Raw genomic sequence first — 18,100 nt, 5'->3', positions numbered from 1 at the left:
CAAACCAAGAAAAGCCCAAAATGCAGGGGGGAAGCAAACTGAAGGCACCACGTTGGCACCTGTGCCCCCACCCCCATGCCAATCTCCCGTTTTCTGTTTAGCGGAGCATTTGCCTGGAGCCAGTTTCCATGGGACCCTCCTCATCAGCCAGTAAGGAAGACAGTGCTGAGACTGCAGAGGAAGCCATGTAACTTGCCCAGGGTCACACCCAGGATGGGGTGCAGGTGGCAGGTAGGGTGTCATCTGGCACTGTTCTCTCCCTCAGCCTATGGGTGGGGGGTCCTGGGTGACACCTCGCCTGGCACTGAAAGTCCCACTTGGAAGTCTGTTTGAGGGTGCCTGCTAGGCCTGCCTTCTGCGGAGGCTGGAAAAAGCAGTCCCAGATCTGAAGTGGGGATAGGAGCAACTGGAAGATTCCAAAATGAGCCGCTGCCATTTGCTTGGAGGGCGGGACAATTGTTTTCTGCATTTGAAAGGCCAGCTCCCTGGATTCTGCCTTCACTGCAGAGGGAGCAGACTCAGACTCACCCCGGGCCCCTCTGCCTTCCAGGGCCCCACATGGCAAGTGGGACCCTGTGCTGCCAGCCTGGGGCAGAGGGAAAGTGCCTGGAAGGCACTCCGCTCCCCGGATGGAGTCTAAAGTGCTCCAGTGGCCAGCTGAAGGTGGGAGACACCAGGTTTTGCTTTAAAAACAGATCCAGGACAGGCACAGTGGCTCATGCCTGTAATCCCAGTATGTTGGGAGGCCAAGGCAGGCAGATCTCCTGAGGTCAGGAGTTCGAGACCAGCCTGGCCAACATGGTGAAACCCCATCTCTAAAAAAATTAGCCGGGTGTGGTGGCACGTGCCTATAATCCCAGCTACTCGGGAGGCTGAGGTGGGAGAATAGCTTGAACCTGGGAGGTGAAGGTTGCAGTGAGCCAAGATCATACTACTGCACTTCAGCCTGGGTGACAGAGACTCCATTTCAAAAAACAAACAAATAAACAAACAAACAAAACAGACCCAGGACAGTGGAGCAGATGGATCTGTATTTGTATTCTGCCTTCACTACTTAACTGTGCACCTCTGGGCAAATCAGGGGGCCTGGGCATGTGTCACCTACTCCACAGTGGGGCTGTCTCCGGGCTGACACCTGACCATGCCTATAATTCACCTAGCACAGATCCCGAATAAGCATCAGCATGAATATTCCCACTCCTGCCACTCCTGGTTGGTAAAGTCACAACCATAAATCATTATCGAGGGTTCTCTGAGGATTGGGGCTGCTCAGTGATGCTGGCATTCCCACAAACTTTTAAAATCAGAAGGGTTTACCTTGGAAGTGAGAGTTTGGACCTCTTGTTACTGTGCACTGTCTTGAGAGCAACCCGAAATGCAGTTACTCCCTCAGCCTTCTTCAACAGGTGGACGCAGAGCCCTCAGCAAACTCAAACCTATTTTCTAAATCTTTGGGAGAATTGGCCAGAAAGCCCAGCTGAACCTGTGGGAGAGCTTTGAAAAGAAAGCAAATGCTTCATTTCTTTACCATTATTAGTATTATTATTCCCATTTTGTCCCCAGTAGAGAAGAGAAGGGCCCCGGACTGGCTCCAGGAGGACAGTGTCTGAGTGGCCCAAAGAAGTGGGGTGTGGGTGACAGACTTGAGGCCCAGCAATCTTGTCATCATTTTATTTCTCACCAGCGGCAAGACGGCTTCATTGCTGTTAGAACAAGAGCCTCCCCTCTCTACACTTTTAAGCCCAGGGAAACACTTGCCAATATAGAGACAGAGTAAACAGGGATTAGGACTCCTCCATCTAAAATCCCCAGGAAAGTCTTGGGTCTGAAACAGCTCCTGTCCTCCTGCCCCATGACAGCAGCAAATGGGTGACGAAGGGTTAAATTGCTCTGGATGGTTTTGGTTTTGCCACTTTTCATGACAGGCCCCTATCTATGGGCCTGATCAGACAAAGTGCACCTTTGGACACAGGGCACCTCCAGGAAATGTAATTAGGAGCTTTCTGAACAGAGATGAGAACACACATGTGAGGTACCGGCTGCTTTGATGTAGAAGAGAACTGGGACCCCAGGATGGCGAGGGGCTTTGAGGTTGGGGACATCTGCATTCTAATCCTGGGTGGCCATGGCAGGTGACTGACCATCCCTGAGACTTCCGTCCATCAAAAGAGGATAACACCTCCTTGGAATTGTACCCCTGGAACCTAAAGCCCTGTGAGGGCAGGTGGCTTGTCTGTCTTCCGCCCTCCTTGTTCCATCCCCAGGGACTTAGAACTGAGCCTAGCACACAGTAGGCACGTAATAAGCAATAAATGTCATCTATTGAAGAGGGATTCTATCTGCTTTGCAAGGTGGTTATGATCCGCTGGGATAAAACCTGTCCAGTGTCGGGTACTGAACAGGAAGCTCCTGTGGGCTTTTCCTTTCATTTTAAGTCCCCTTTCATGTAACTTCTTTGATCCAGCAAAGCATTGCCAATTTCAGATGAGATGGTGTCTACCAGAGAGCCTTGGGGTGAGCTGCAAAATGCTCTTGATAAATGTTTATAAACTCTGAAGTGCTTTGTCTAAATACTTCTACCCTCCAAAGAACTGAGCAGAGAATGTTCTGTTTTCATATACGTTATATCATTTCATCTTCACAACCCTATGGGATGGGAAGTGAATAGTGAATTTTAGAGATCCTAAATTATTTTATGTAGGCACTATTTTTCTGGACACTTTAGCATAACCTCCTCTTCTCTGATGTGGCCTCCCATACTTCTTCTGTGAGGGTTTTCCAGTGGCAAGAATAGAATAGCTAGGCTGGGCGCTGTGGCTCACACCTGTAATCCCAGCACTTTGGGAGGCTGAGGTGGGCAGAATCCCTTGAGCCCAGGAGTTCAAGACCAGCCTGAGCAACATGGTGAAACCTCATCTCTACAAAGATACAAAAGTTAGCCGGGCATGGTGGCGCATGCTTTTAGTCCCAGCTACTCAGGATGCTCAGGTGGGAGGATCACTTGAGCCCAGGGAGGTTGAGGCTGCAGTGAGCTGTGATCATGCCACTGCGCTCCAGCCTGGGCCATGGGAGTGAGACCCTGTCTTAAGAAAAAACAAAAAAAGACTAGCATAGCTGGGTGGGATGACCTGAAAACTAATTCAGCTGTTGAGCTGATGCCGTACATCCATTTATCCAATCGTTAAAGCAGAAGGAACTCATAACCACATAACCAGCATCGTGTTTTAAATAGATAATAGATCAAGGGGAAGGGGAAATAAGTTTAAAAAAAGGAAAATGCCAAGGCTGGGAGAAAATGTGTAAAATCTGTGCTGTAAAGAAGAGGAAAGGAAGACCAAATGGCCAGTAAATTCCATACAGAAAAATGAAATAAATTCATGGCATCAGGAATTTAAGAATGCAAAGGAAAACACTGGCAAAGATTTAAAAAACAAAACCAAAATAACCCCTGAGCTGCTGAGGAGGTGAGCGGGGTCCTTCTGACACTGTGGAGGGATGGCAATGGCTGCAGCCGTTCCGGGGCACCTGGGAATGTGCATCTGAAGCTTGAAACAAATACATCCCCAGGCCAGACATGGTGGCTCATGCCTGTAATCTCAGCACTTTAGGAGGCTGAGGCAGGCAGATCTCTTGAGCCCAGGGAATGCAAGACCAGCCTAGGAAGATCCTGTCTCTACAAAAAAAATTGTTTTTAATTAGCTGGGCATGGTGGTACACACCTGTGGCCCTAGCTACTCGAGAGGCTGAGGTGAGAGGATGGCTTGAGCCCAGTAGTTGGAGGCTGCAGTGAGCTATGATTGCACCACTGCACTCCAGCCTGGGTAGCAGAGTGAGACCTTGTCTCAAAAAAAAAAATATATATATATATATATATATAATACACACTTCTTATCCTAAGGAAATGATTGATCAGAAAAGCAGGCAGAAATACAGGTTTAAGAATATTTTCAGGTATTACAATAGCAGAAAAATAGGATACAACATAAATATCCACACAGAGAACCCTAGAGACTAGGAAAACATTAAAAAGTCATGCCGTAGGCTGGGCGAAGTGGCTCACGCCTGTAATCCCAGCACTTTGGGAGGCCAAGGCAGGCGGATCCATCTGAGGCTGGGAGTTCAAGACCAGCCTGACCAACATGGAGAAACCCCGTCTCTGCTGAAAATACAAAATTAGCCGAGTGTGGTGGTGCATGCCTGTAATCCAAGCTACTTGGGAGGCTGAGGCAGGAGAATCGCTTGAACCTGGGAGGCAGAGGTTGAGGTGAGCTGAGATCATGCCATTGCACACCAGCTTGGGCAACAAGAGCAAAACTCTGTCTCAAAAATAAATAAATAAATAAATAAGTCACAGCTTAAATTTAATCCCCTAAAAAATAGATAGAAGCGGATAGACAGTTTGGAAATAGCCGTAACCAAAATATTTATGTGGGTGATTTTTATTTTCACTCAGTATGGTTTTTTTTTTCAAATTTTCCATATAAACAGATTTTACTTTGTAACCATAAAAAAATCATTAGTTGTTTTATTTTTAAAGTAATGCTATAAGGCAGTATGGTTTTAGCATTCACGTTTATTTATTTGGAATTCACCTAGCAAAAGAATGGAACTAACCTTGGCGAAAGGTCTGTTGGCCCTGAGACTTAACCAGATTCTGCAGCTTCATCAGCAATAAAATAAAGCTCCTACACTCCACCTGCATGGACGTGTGTGCGTGTGCAATGAAACGAGTTAATCCACATAAAGGCACTTAGCCACTGCCTGGCAACTACCATAGCCCAGCACCGTTCGCTGCTTTTAGGATCATTATTGTTATTGTTGTTTCCAACGAGGAAAATAGAAACACTATGGGAGCCCATGATTAGGGAAGAATTTGCGAAGTCTTAGGTATCCCACTGAAGATAAGGAATTGGATCGTCCAAAAGGGAAGGTCACAATGGGGTGGATAAATGCCGGGAGGCTTCATAAGGGGCTGGAGGGAGGCTGTGAACCTGGTGCATGGAGAAGAGTGAGAATAAAGTGGAGCAGGTGGGGACAGGCTCTCCCGGAAGCAAAGCCGAGAGATGCCGTGGCCTTGGGCTGCCCACACTGCCCGCCCTCAGGACCTGTCCTGGGGCCAGACCAAGTCTTGCACCTGGGTCTCACAGGCACCCAACCCTACCCCCAGCCCCGCCCATGCTGTCCAACTGCCCATTGCTGATTGGACCAGGGACGTGTGCTGAGAAGTGATGGGATGTGCTTATTGGACCAGGGCAGGGCACTGAGAAGCGATGGGATGTGCTGATTGGACAAGGGCCATGTGCTGAAAAGTGATGGGATGTGCTGATTGGACCAGGGTGGGGCGCTGAGATGCAGTGAGTTGTGCCAGCCAATGCCCCCAGTGTGGGAAGCCCAGAAGGGCCTGAAGGATGGAGGTGGGCGTGGAAGGACGCCCTGGGGACGGTCAGGAGCCCTGGCCCATAGAGGCAGGGTACGACCTGGGGTTCTGAGGACTTACATACTATGAGGGGCCTAAGCAAGTCATAACCCTCAGATTCTATTTGGTAGAAATAATAGTATCTAACATTTATAACCCGAGAAAGTCAGTTTATAGCAAAGGAAAAAAAATTGCAGATTCCCTGTGACAGTAACAGTAATAACATTGCCAGGCTCCTCCAGGAACGCATGCACTCCTATTTAACCCTAACAGTCACCCAGCCCTGAGGTAAGACCAGCATCCCCATCTTCATGGGAGCAGAGGCTCCAGACTCCCAGCAGTTAAATGACCTGTTCAAAAGTCACAGCCAAAAAATGGCAGAGCTGGGATTTGAATCCAGGCAGTCAGACCCCCGGGTATGTGCTTGTAGCTCTTTCCTTGAACCCCAGCAATGTGCAAAATAGCTTTATAACATATCCCTGTTATGTGAGATAGCCATGGTGGCTCTGTTTCTTATAACCAAAAGATGCAGATTTAAGCAGGGTGAACAGCAGGCGTCGCCTTTAGGAAGGAGAAAGGGGTCCATTTTTTTTAAAAGGGTGAAATACCCTTGGTTTACTCCTGCCTGGGGGAGGAAAGGTTGAGTCAGGATTGACTCCTGTGCTCAGTCGTGTGCTGGCATCTGAACGGAGGAGAAAGAGGAGGCTGGGAACTAACCACTGGGCTGAGGAGACTGGACTATTGGGTCCTGAAGGTTTTGTTCAGGGCTGATTCATGGATGTTTAAACACTAAATCCTGAGAGCTCAGATGCTGTATTAGGCTAAATAGTGGTCACCTAAAGATATTGGGTCCTAATCCCTAGAACCTGTGAATGTGACTTTGGAGAAAAAGGATCTTTGCAGATGTAATTAAGTTAAGAATCTTTTTGAGATGAAGGGATAATCTAGGCTTATCGAGGTGGGCCCTAAAGGCCATCACAAGTGTCCTCATAAGAGACAGACAGAAATTTGACACACATAGAGGGGAGGACGAGTAATTACAGAGGCAGATTGGATGGATTCAGCCACAAGCTGAGGAATGCTGGCAGCCACCAGGTGCTGGAAGACGAAGACACAGATCCTCCTGTAGAGCTTGCAGAGGGAGGATGGCTCTACTGATACCCTGTGGTTTGGTTCAGTGTGTTAATCATGGTTTCTGATTCTGGCTTCCAGATCTGTGAAATACATTTATATTGTTTTAAGCCATCAAGTCTGCGGCAATTTGCCACAGCAGCCATGAGAAACTAATGCAGACACTAAGCACAGTGGGGGATGTTGTGGAAAGAGCATAGGATGAGATGCCCAAGGATGAGGACTCAAATCCTGGCTCTGCATTCTAGGGGGTCTGGAGCAATTATTTAGCTTTTTTTGGCCTTAGTCTTTTCATTCATGCAACGGAGGGGCTAATCTTGACTTACGTTCGTCAGAACTATTTTGGTTGCATGTGCCGGAACTCCAACCCAAACTGGCTTAAGTAAAAGATGCCAAGCAGATCCACGAAAGGAAAGAAAAAAAATGGGGCTGGCTTCAGGCACAGCTGGATCTAGCAGTTCAAAGGATATGAACTTCTGCTGCTCTTGCAAGTTGGCCTCATGCTCTCTTCCTGCAGAGGGGTTTCTCCCACATGCCTCCAGACCAGATGAAAACGAGCTCCATTTGTGTATCTTCATAGCATAATCAGCTCACATCAGTATTTAGAGATCCCAGGGAAGGCTCTGATTGGCCAGACTCATGACACATGTCTAGTTCCTGGGTCTAATCACTGTGACCAAAAGAATAGGGCATTAGGTTTGGCCTGGCCTGGGTCACAGGCCTCCCTGTGGCACAGAGTGAAGAGTGCCACGTTGTCGTTGGTACCACCAGAACCACATTGATAGAGCACAGAGGGGTAGACCCTCCAAGTCAGAGGTTGGGGTGCTCTTACCAGAAATGGGAAAGGGATGCAGGACAGGTTAAACAGCAGACGTCCACTATGTTATGTTGTGGAGCTGTGGCAAAGACCTACTGAGTTAGCACGGATGAGCATGCCCCATGAGATGTAATGACTGTAACATGTTCACTGTGATGTCTGTGATTTCAACCAGCCTGACTCCACCCACACTCTCCCCAGCCCGTGGTCTCAGCACCATTCTCCACCTCTTTTTCCTCCCTGACAATCCACAGGCCTGGTCTGTGGCTGCCTTAACTACAACAGAGCAATGGGAAGACTGGACCGGATGAACTGCGATGGATTCAGGCTCCGGAAGAGCTTGGAAGCCCCAGGAGTTCAGCGTTAACCCAACAGAAAATAAGCAGCCATTGAAAGTTATGAGCAGGTGGCTGGGTGCGGTGGTTCACACCTGGAATCCCAGCACTTTGGATGGCTGAGGTGGTCAGATCACTTGAGGTCAGCAGTTCGAGATCAGCCTGGCCAACATGGCGGACCCCATCTCTACTAAAAATACAGAAATTAGCTGGGCATGGTGGCCGGATGCCTGTAATCCCAGCTACTTGGGAGGCTGAGACAAGAGAATTGCTTGAACCTGGGAGGCGGAGATTGCAGTGAGCCAAGATGGTACCACTGCAGTCTCGCCTGGGCGACAGAGCAAGACTCCATCTCAAAAAAAAAAGAGAGAGAGAGAGACAGTTACGAGCAGCGGACATGACATTTAAGTAGCAATGGTTTGGGAAATTTGGAAATCCCTCAGTATAACTCATAGTAGATATTATTTAAATTTAAATCTTATGGGAGAGGCTCTGCCTGAGGGATGCTGGGCTATCATTTGCTTTTCTTTGTGTTTTTCATGCAGACCGTGAGCAAGCAGCTCTCAGAGTTTTCAGAACTGACCTGAAGCAGCAGACTCTCATCACCAGGTGGCTTTCAGCTCAGGGGTTTCCATGTTTGAAAGCTCTCTCCAAAACCCAGAATCTCCTCTTTTCTCTAGTACTCATGTTAAGAGCAGCAAGAAGTGATCCATAGTTGTGTCATATTTCTTATGGGCCCAGGCTTATGCTAGAACTGAGCTAATACAGCAGCTACTAGAACTGAGCTGATACAGCAGCTACTAGCCACACGTGGCTCTTGAGCATTTGAAGTGTGCTAGTCTGAATTGAGATGTGCTGTCAGTGTAAAATATACACACCAGATTTTGAAGACCTAGTACCAAAAAAATGTAAGATATCTGATTTTTATATTGATTACATGTTGAAATGATAATCTTTTGAGCCAAATAAATTATATTAAAATTAGTTCCACCTGTTTCTTTTTATGTTTTGAGTGTGGCTGTTAGGAAAGCTAAAAGCACACATGTGGTTTGCATTCTCTTTCTATTGGATAATGCTGCATAGAGGATTCTACATGTATGGATTCTCTTATTGATCATCAAACCACCTATTGTATAGACGGGAAAATTGAGGCTTGGTGAGGATGAGGTGGCAGTGCCGGTAAGGGGCAGAGCTGGAATAAGCCCTCAGACTTGTCTGGTTCAAAGGTTGATCTTGGCTAAGCATGGTGGCTCACCCCTGTGATCCCAGCACTTTGGGAGGCCGAAGCGAGCAGATCACTTGAGGTCAGGAGTTTGAGACTAACCTGGCCAACAGGATGAAACCCCATCTCTACTAAAAAAAAAAAAGTACAAAAATTAGCCAGGCATGGTGGCATGCACCTGTAATCCCAGCTACTCAGGAGGGTGAGGCAGGATAATCACTTGAGCTCGGGAGATGGAGGTTGCAGTGAGCAGACTGCACCACTGCACTCCAGCCTGGGTGATGGAGTGAGACTCTGTCTCAAATAAATGAAGAAAACAAAGGTTGGTCTTTTTCACTCCACACCAAGTTGCTGCTTTATAGCATCAATCTATGGTGCTGTAATTATGTACATGGTACATGGCTTGATGCTATGCTTTGGGCTGCAAGTCATGGAGTCCCAACTCAATTTGGCTTTTTTATTTTTATTTTTGCTCTGTTTTTGTAAACTTTGGCTTTTTTTAATAGCATTTATTGTCCTATATAATCCCCTGGGTTGGTTAAGCAGCTCCACAGTGTCACCCAGGCTCTGGGAGTTTCTGTATTTCCTCCTGCCCTCCTCCACGTGTTAGTTTGGACCAGGCTGGTTTTATCCTCATGTGGTCAATCTCAGTGGTGCAGCTGCAGCTCCCAGCAGCACATCGTTGCACAATAATGGCAAAAAAAGACAGTTTGTCTTTGTGGGACTCTTTCTGTAGGGAAGGAAAACCTTTCCTGGAACTCCTTAGGGTCTCATAACTCAAGGTGTGGTTCATGGACCAGGAGCATCAGTATCACCCAGAAGCTCGTTAGAGGCGCAGAATCATGAGCCCCACCCCAGACCTGCTGAATCAGAGTCTGCATCTTAGCAAGCTGCCCAGCTGATTGAGGTGTTTTGCAGTTTTGGGCAGCACTGCACTAGGAGGCTTCCCGTCAATGCTCATTGGCCACAGTGACATCAAATGCAAATGTCCAGATCAACCACTGGAGAAAAAAATGGAATTACCATAATTGGTTTAAAACCATCATCATTCACATCCCTGGGCTGGGGAGGCATCACCTGCCCAGGACACAGAGGGTGGAGCCGGCTCCCCAAGTGTGGGCACCTGGGTATGGTGTGTGGTGATGATGACGGGTAGGCAATCAGGAGGCTAACAATTTCTTGAAGGTTTACTGTGAAGATTAAATGAGATAAAGAATATGCAGTGACCAATACATTCACTCATTATTTTATCCAATCTTTTTTTTTTTTCAGTACCTCACTGAGGTTACAGTGAATGAACAAGACACTATTCCTATCCTTCTGGGTGGAGCTTACACTCTAATGAGGAAGGCCGACCAAAAACAGGAAGGGAAACTCATATAATACATAGCACAATTACAATTGTCCAAGTGCCATGAAAAAATGAAACAGAGCTGAAGAGTGTGGGCAAAGACAGGCTTCGTTATAGTGCCCTTGCTGTGAAGAAAGCATGTCAACAGAGATCTGGAGGGTTACAAGGAGCTCACTGCTCTCTGAACCAGAAAGTGGGGATAGGGCGGGAGTGATCTTGGCAAAGAGGAACTTCATGTGCAAAGGCCTGGGGGAAGCAATGTACTGGGCAAGTTCAAGGGGTGAATGGATCTGCATAACCTTGGGCAAGTTCTCTTCCCTCTGGACCTTACTTAGTGCATATGTCCAGCTAGGTCATCAGGATGTCTAGCCTCACATCCCAAGCTTCTCTGATTCCATTTTTGCCACTTACACTAGATCAAGAACCTGGAACACTATGCCTGGTTTTGTGGTTCTGCAGGGCAAGGGTCATAGGGCACACTCAGGAGTCACAGTCTGTATGTCTCTGCTCCTCCACCCTGGGAGGGGGCCGCTCTCCTTACTGCAATCATTCAGCCCTGGCACAGTTGTATTACATCATGTGTTACTGGTCCATCTTTCCATCTTCTTTCCCATTGGACTGGGATCCCCTTGATAATAGGGATATTGATTTGCTCTCTTTCATATCCCTAGCACCTCTCATGGTACCTAAAATATTGTAGGCATTTAGCATAAATTTGCTGAGTGGATAAATGGATGATTTATGCGTGGATGAATTAAAATGTATAAAAGCTGGTGCTCAATGCTTTAAGGGACTTGAAGAGCTTATCTGGGCCCACACTACATCTTTGGTTATCACCCCATTTTTCAGATGACACAGCTGAGGGTAAGGGAGCTTATGAAATGCTCCCACACCCTGCAGTGACAGGGTAGCAGTGAAGGTGAAGAGGAGCATTCAGGATCCTTCTTGACCTCTTGTAATGAGCTACATTGCCTCCATGTTGACCTCATAGAAGATGTAGAATCTGCTCTTCCATGTCATTTGAAGAGGATCTCTGCCTCCTCACAAGGCTGGGAAACATGAAGTAGAGGCAAAGAAGCAGATGGAACAGGCTCATCACAAGTTGATCATCCTGGCCATGTGTATGGTTACTTATTGCTGGGCAATAAATTATCCAGAACTTAGTGTCCTAAAACAGCAATAAACATGTATATTCTTCCAGTTTCTATGGGTTAGAAATATAGGAGCCCTTTAGCTGATCAGTTCTGACTCAAGGTCTCTCATGAGGTTGTAGTCAAGAAGTTGACCAAAGCCACAGTCATCTGAAGGCTTGACGGGGGCTGGGGGATCCACTTCCAAGGTGATGTCCAAGGTGACTGACAAGTTGGTGCTGCTGGTTGGTGAGGAGCTTCACTTCCTCCCCATGTGGGCTCCTCCACAGGCTGCTTAAGTGTCCTTACAACATGGCAGCTGGCTTTTCCCACAGTGGGCAATCCAAGAAGGAGAGAGCCAGCAGAAGCTGTATTGCCTTGCATGAGTTAGTCTTGCAAGTCACAGATGATTATTTCACCATCCAGCCTGTCCCACATTGAAGGGGAGGGAATCCATTTTCACCTTCTGAAGGGAGAATGTTAAAGAAATTAAGAACATATTGAAACATGCTGAACTGCTTCCCAAGACCAGCCACTGGCTTGTCCATCCCTAGCCTGATGATGGTCAGCTGGTTTGCCAGAGCACGCTGGTAGACCAGAAACTCATGCTACTTGATGAAGATCAATCTGTGGCACACACTTTAGCCACATACTGTATCAACAATGTCTTTTACCTAATGCTTGTGAAGTGGGCACCTGAGGTTGAACAGCCTCTGGGGTGACAGTCCTTCCTAGGTTGGGAGCAGAAGAGAGTCCAGAGGGTCTTAGGGCCTAACTTCCCTCTTTCATCTCCAATACATGGAGACACCCCTCCTTTCCTTTTCCCAGCCACAACCTTCCAGGCTAAGAGACTGCTTTGCAGAGGAGACTTCCCTATCCTTAACTGCTTTTTGGAGGAGACAGAGCCAAACTTGGCACATTATCTAGACACTCCACATTTCCCAGACTGCCCCTGGTAGTGCCACTCATCTCAGAGCCATGGAGAACATTCATTGCTCTGTGGACCTTAAAATCAGGCACAGTGTCAAGCTGGACTTGTCAGTCTACTCAGGGTATGAATTGACGCAACGTCTACGGAGGACAATTAGGCAATAGATTTCCTAATGAAAAAGACACACATCCTTTGGCCCAGCAATTCCACCTTGAATAATTTATTATCCCACAAACACACTCCCACTTGTGAGACACAATGTGTGTACAAAGATAGGCATTGCAGCATTGTTTTTGGTAGAAAGAGACTGAAAACAATCTAATTGTCCATCACTGGGGGCTGGCTAAATAGATCGTGACACATCCATTCAACAGAATATTCCGTGGCTGTTAAAAAGAGAATGAGGCTGTTTTTTAAATACTAAAATGGAGCTACCTTCAAGATATATTGTTAAGTGAAATAAGCAAGATGAAAAACAGCGTGTATAATTTGCTGTAATTTATATAAAAAAGAAAACAGAAAGATTCTATCTAAGTGCATATTTATACACACAGAGTATCTGAGAAAATGAGAAACTGGGAGTAACAGACTGAATCATATGAAACTGTCTTTTTTTTTTTTTTTTGGACAGGTTCCTACTCTGTCACCTAGACTGGAGTACAGTGGTACAATTATGGCATACTGCAGCCTTGACTGCCCAGGCTCAAGTGATCCTCCCATCTCAGCCTCCTGAGTAGCTGAGACTAATGGTGTACCACCATATCTGGCTAATTTTTGTGTTTTTGTGGAGATGAGGTCTCCCTGTGCTGCCCAGGCTGGTCTCAAACTCCTGGGCTCAAGCCATCCTGGGACGGACAGGCGTGAGCCACTGCATCCAGTGAAATTGCCCTTTTTGTTGGTGGAAAACAAGTAAATATTGAAATGTCATGTGGGTTACCCCGATAGTAACAGTGGTTGCCTCTGGGTGTATAGGAGCAGGGAGGGAAGCTTACTTCTCTCATTTCTTTGCCTTTGAAATGTTGCACCCATATGCACGATTTAGCTATTTCTATAATTTCCATCTCATTTAGTTTTTTTTAAAAAAATAGATGTTCAGAGTGTTATCCATTTGAATAACCATTGCAAAGATTGGAGGTTCCCATTGTGATCAAATCGACAACATTATCTTGAAATTCCAGAGAGGCATTTTTACTTGCCTATTTGTTTTCGTTGTTTTTGCTTTTGTTTTGTTTTGCTTTTTGAGTCAGAGTCTCTGTTGCCCAGGCTGGAGTGCAGTGGCACGATCTCGGCTCACTGCAACCTCCACCTCCTGGGTTCAAACAATTCTCCAGCCTCCCAAGTAGCTGGGATTACAGGCACGTGCCACCATGCCTGGCTAATTTTTTTTATTTTTAGTAGAGATGGAGTTTTGCCCTGATGGCCAGGCTATTCTCAAACTCCTGACCTCAGGTGATCCACCCGCTTTGGCCTCCCAAAGTACTGGGATTACAGGCGTGAGCCACCGCGCCCGGCCTGCTCTCCTATCTGTATTCAAACAGAAAAAATAATTTCTTGCTTCAAATTTAATTCAGAGGGGAAATGCAAACTGAGCCAGAGATTTGTCATTGGAAGGGGAACCTGAAGGCAGAAGAGCAGCAGGTTATTCCAGTGAGGAGGGTGACCTCAGAGAGTCATCCTCTTTAGGACATCCACTGTCTCTGGGGAGCACAGGTCTCTGGGGGCAGGGCCCCCAACCTGCCTTGCATGGCCTTCAGAGATGATGCACCTGGGCTATCCACATCTCTCTGGGACTCAGAGCTTGGCCTCCATCCTGGGATGGCAGAGGAATCCTGAGGTTGGGCTAGTCTGCCAGGCCCTCTCTCTTTGCAACAGGGTCACTAATCTAGGACCCTCCCACCTGCTTCTAATTTATTCATTAATATTTTGAAGTTCAAATGCGAGTCCTCTATTTATGCATGTTGGAAATTTTGAAATTGCCACTTTGAGTAATTATGTTTATTTCATGAAAAATAAGGTTAAAAGCAAAGTGCAAACAAATGACCTAAGAGCCCCGTTGAGTGAAACGTGGGATCACCTCTTTTCTCCGACACGTTCAACTCATTCTGTTCTTCGGAGGGCTCTTCCTGATAGCTTCGATCCCTGTCAGCAAGGGGGAAGTTAGCAGGCATTCTCAAATGCCCTCAGTGAGGGGACGAATCGGTACAACCCTCTTTTGGAGGGGATGTTAACATTTTATAGCAAACATTTAAATGCCTATAATTTGATCCAGCAATTTTGCTGGAATCTGTCCTGTAGTAATACTCAGATGTGTGTATGCAGATGCAGGTGTGAACAAGCAGTTGTGACATTAATTGTTATGCAGAAAAATTGGAAACAGCCCCAAATATCTATTAATGGGGAGTTCACTAAGTTCTAGCACCTTCATACTCTTGAATCTGGTGTAAAAAGCTAGAGTTAGGGATGTCTGAGCTTAAGCCTCAGGATGCCACTATGTAACAGCTAAGGGAAAGTTCCGCAGAAGAGCCCTGTACAGCTCCATCTACCTAGACCAGTGGTTCTCATCCAGGGATGACTGTAGGCTCCACGGGACATGTGGCCATGTCCGGAGACATTTTTGGTTGTCACAACTAAGGGGTGCATGCTGCGGTATCTGATGAGTAGAGGCCAGGGATGTTGCAGAACACCCCACAGTGCACAGCGCAGCCCTGCAAGACAGAGAATTAATCAGCCCCAAATGCCATTAGTACTGAAGTTGAGAAACATCTACCCCATAGCACAATTCTTTACATGTTCTGAAACCTCAATGAATGTTTGTTGAATGAATTCAATGACATTTACTTACTAAAAATACTGTGTGTGAACGTGATACTGATGAAATGATGAGCAGCTTAAGAGGAGTAAGTCACAGGTGTAGGATACTTTGATGTCTTACCTTCCTCACTTTTGTATCACTGACTTCTTTTTTTAAAACAAAAAGCAGCTTTCATATAAAAAATGTAAGGACTGAACGAAGGAAGGGAGGAAGAGAAAGAGGGAGGGAAGGAAGGAAATTTTTAAATATCCATTTGCATGAGAAGGCATGAATGGTACTCTGATAGAAGCCAACCTTGGGTCAGTTACTTCAATTGTTCTGCCTCTACGTTCTCAGCTTTTAAATGGGCATAATAATAGTGCTCTCCTCTCTGGGTATTGTGAAGATTAAATCAGTTAGTCCATGGATGCAGTAAGAGCTCAGTAGATGACCTCGTCCTCACTGTTGTTGACAGGGGACCCTGACTGTCACTTTTTTTTTTTTTAGACAGAATTTCACTCTGTTGCTCAGGCTGGAGTGCAGTAGTGTGATCTCAGCTCACTGCAACCTCCTCCTAGGTTCAAGCAATTCTGCCTCAGCCTCCCTAGTAGCTGGGATTACAGGTGCACACCCCCACACCTGGCTAATTTTTATATTTTTAGTAGAGACAGCATTTCACCATATTGGCCAGGCTGGTTTCAAACTCCCTACCTCAAGTGATCCACCTGCCTCAGTCTCCCAAAGTACTGGGATTACAGGCGTGAGTCACCGCATCTAGCTCCTGAAATGTCATTTTGATTTCTGTCCAGAATATTCTCCAGGCCCTCGGCTGGCTCAGGTTCAAGGAGGGCCTGTGATGATTTCTGGAGTGGAGTTTGTGCAGGCACATTCTGGGGGCCAGCGGGCAGCTGTAGGGCCCCAGCAGGTGAGTGGTGGCCTTGCATTTGCCCACATCTACGCTGGCACTGGCCCGGGCGAGAGCAGCCTTGGCCTGTCTTTCTCTGCTTTGCCGCCATCTACCCCTTGGGCCTACGTGGGGTTAATGGAGCATAAATGCAGCGGCCAGCGGTCAGAGGGCTGCTGGCTCCTCACGGCAGGGCTCTCAGCTTGAGTCCTGAAGCCCCACATATCAAGAGACCCTCGACCACATTTTTCCCGGCTCAAGGCCCCCGTTTTCACCTCGGTCCGGGAACCCCAGTAGCTGCAAAGGCGTTTTCTAACAGAGCGTTGTCCTGGGAGACCGAAAACTTTCTAATCAATGCAAAACGGAGACAGAGAGCAGAGCTGGACAAGAAGCCTGCTACCCACCCCCCACTCCCCCACCATGTTAGCCCTATTTAGCAGCAAATCCTTAAGCCAGCGCTTGTAAAAAGCAGCTTGTTTGGGCCTGACCCTCCCCATTCATGTAATGTGATATTGCACGCTTGGCCGACCTCAGCAAGCAGCTAAACATATGTCGTCAGCTGGGCGCTGCTGCCCCTCTATTAAGATGGTTCTGGAAGCATATGTGGGAACTGGCCTGCCCTGGAGACTCGAGGGAAAAGGCAGGAACACAGGCAATTAGAAGGAGCCACCCGGCCCCACCGACAGGCCACAGGAGGAAGTTCAGGGATGCATCTCATGGGCATGGAAACAATTAGGGTCAACAAATAGTTGTAGAAAAGGAAACTTTAAAAAATAGAAACCCGGTTAAATGACCCAGTAAACACCCGCCCCTGCCCCTACTCTCCCCTGCACGGGGGCTGCATCTGCGCTTCACATGGACCGTCTTCCCCTCCCCGCCTTGGATAATGACTTCCCTTTGCAATTTCCTGGAGGAAGTTGTTGAAGTGATCTTCCAGTGATAAAATAAGCCAGGGTGATTCTTAATTTTCAGTCTGAAGTCTTTTTTCCCCTCCCAGTCCAATCTCCTCATTTACTAGGGTCAGCAGCGGGAGACAGAAGTTCAGGCTGTGAATGTTTCTCCTCCCCAGAATGGGGTGGGCTGGTCCTGAGTTGCGGCTCGGGTGGGGGACGTGAACCAGCCAGCTTCCTTGACCAGGGTAGTCACTGTTGGGGTCAAGATGAGAAACCCTCCATTTCCTGTCATTCTGCTAGTTATAGTAGAACAATCACAGCTACCACTTGAGAAGCACTTTCTAGAAGTTCCTGACCTGCACTGTCCAACATAGGAGCCACCAGCCACACGTGGCTACTGAACCTGTGATGTGTGGCCTGTGTGATGGAGGAAATGAATTTTTAAAATGTTGTTTAATTTAATTTATTATTATTATTATTATTTTGAGATGGAGTTTTGCTCTTGTTGCCCAGGCTGAAATGCAGTGGCACGATCTTGGCTCACTGCAACCTCTGCCTCCTGGGTTCAAGTGACTCTGCTGTCTCAGCCTCCCGAGTCACTGAGATTACAGGCATGCACCACCACGCCCGGCTAATTTTTGTATTTTTAGTAGAGACAGGGTTTTACCATGTTGGCCAGGCTAGTTTCGAACTCCTGACCTCAAGTGATCAGCCTGCCTCAGCCTCCCAAAGTGCTGGGATTACAGGCATCAGCCACCATGCCCGGCCGAATGTTGTTTAATTTTAAGTAATTTAAACTCAAAAGCTGGCAATTCAGTTACTGGAAAACTTCCAAGAATGCGGAAGGTGTGGTGATCTGCCTTTTCAACTGTAAATTTCATAACATTCAAACAGTGATAAATATTTTCATTGAAAATTTAGTGCCTGCATTGAGCTGTGCTATAAGTAAAAAATGCACACCAGATTTCAAAGAAAATTTAAAGAAATTAAAGAAAAAAGTAAAATACCTTGTTAATGATTGTATATTGATTACACGTTGAAATGGTAATACTTGGTACACATGGAGTTAAATAAACAACATCATTAAAATAAATGTCACCAGGATTGTTGCATGACAATGTGAATATATGTAACACTGCTGAGCCATACACTTAAAAATGATTAAGATGATAAATTTAA

The 18,100-nt window shown here is 46.7% G+C and overlaps 1 long non-coding RNA gene across 1 annotated transcript in view; it reads right to left on the bottom strand.

The window, feature by feature from the left end:
* Positions 1–18,100, bottom strand: part of LOC129052160 (uncharacterized) — a 78,306-nt gene that overhangs the window by 12,992 nt on the left and 47,214 nt on the right. Inside the window, exon 4 of the long non-coding RNA XR_008517033.1 lies at positions 1,318–1,494. This is a non-coding gene — a long non-coding RNA (uncharacterized LOC129052160). The remainder of the gene's footprint in view (positions 1–1,317; positions 1,495–18,100) is intronic.

The sequence above is a fragment of the Pongo abelii genome, chromosome 21 (assembly GCF_028885655.2).
Source record: "Pongo abelii isolate AG06213 chromosome 21, NHGRI_mPonAbe1-v2.0_pri, whole genome shotgun sequence".
NCBI lineage: Eukaryota > Metazoa > Chordata > Mammalia > Primates > Hominidae > Pongo > Pongo abelii.
The sequence above is the reverse complement of the archived record's forward strand: the minus strand, read 5'-3'. Positions and strand labels throughout refer to the sequence as shown.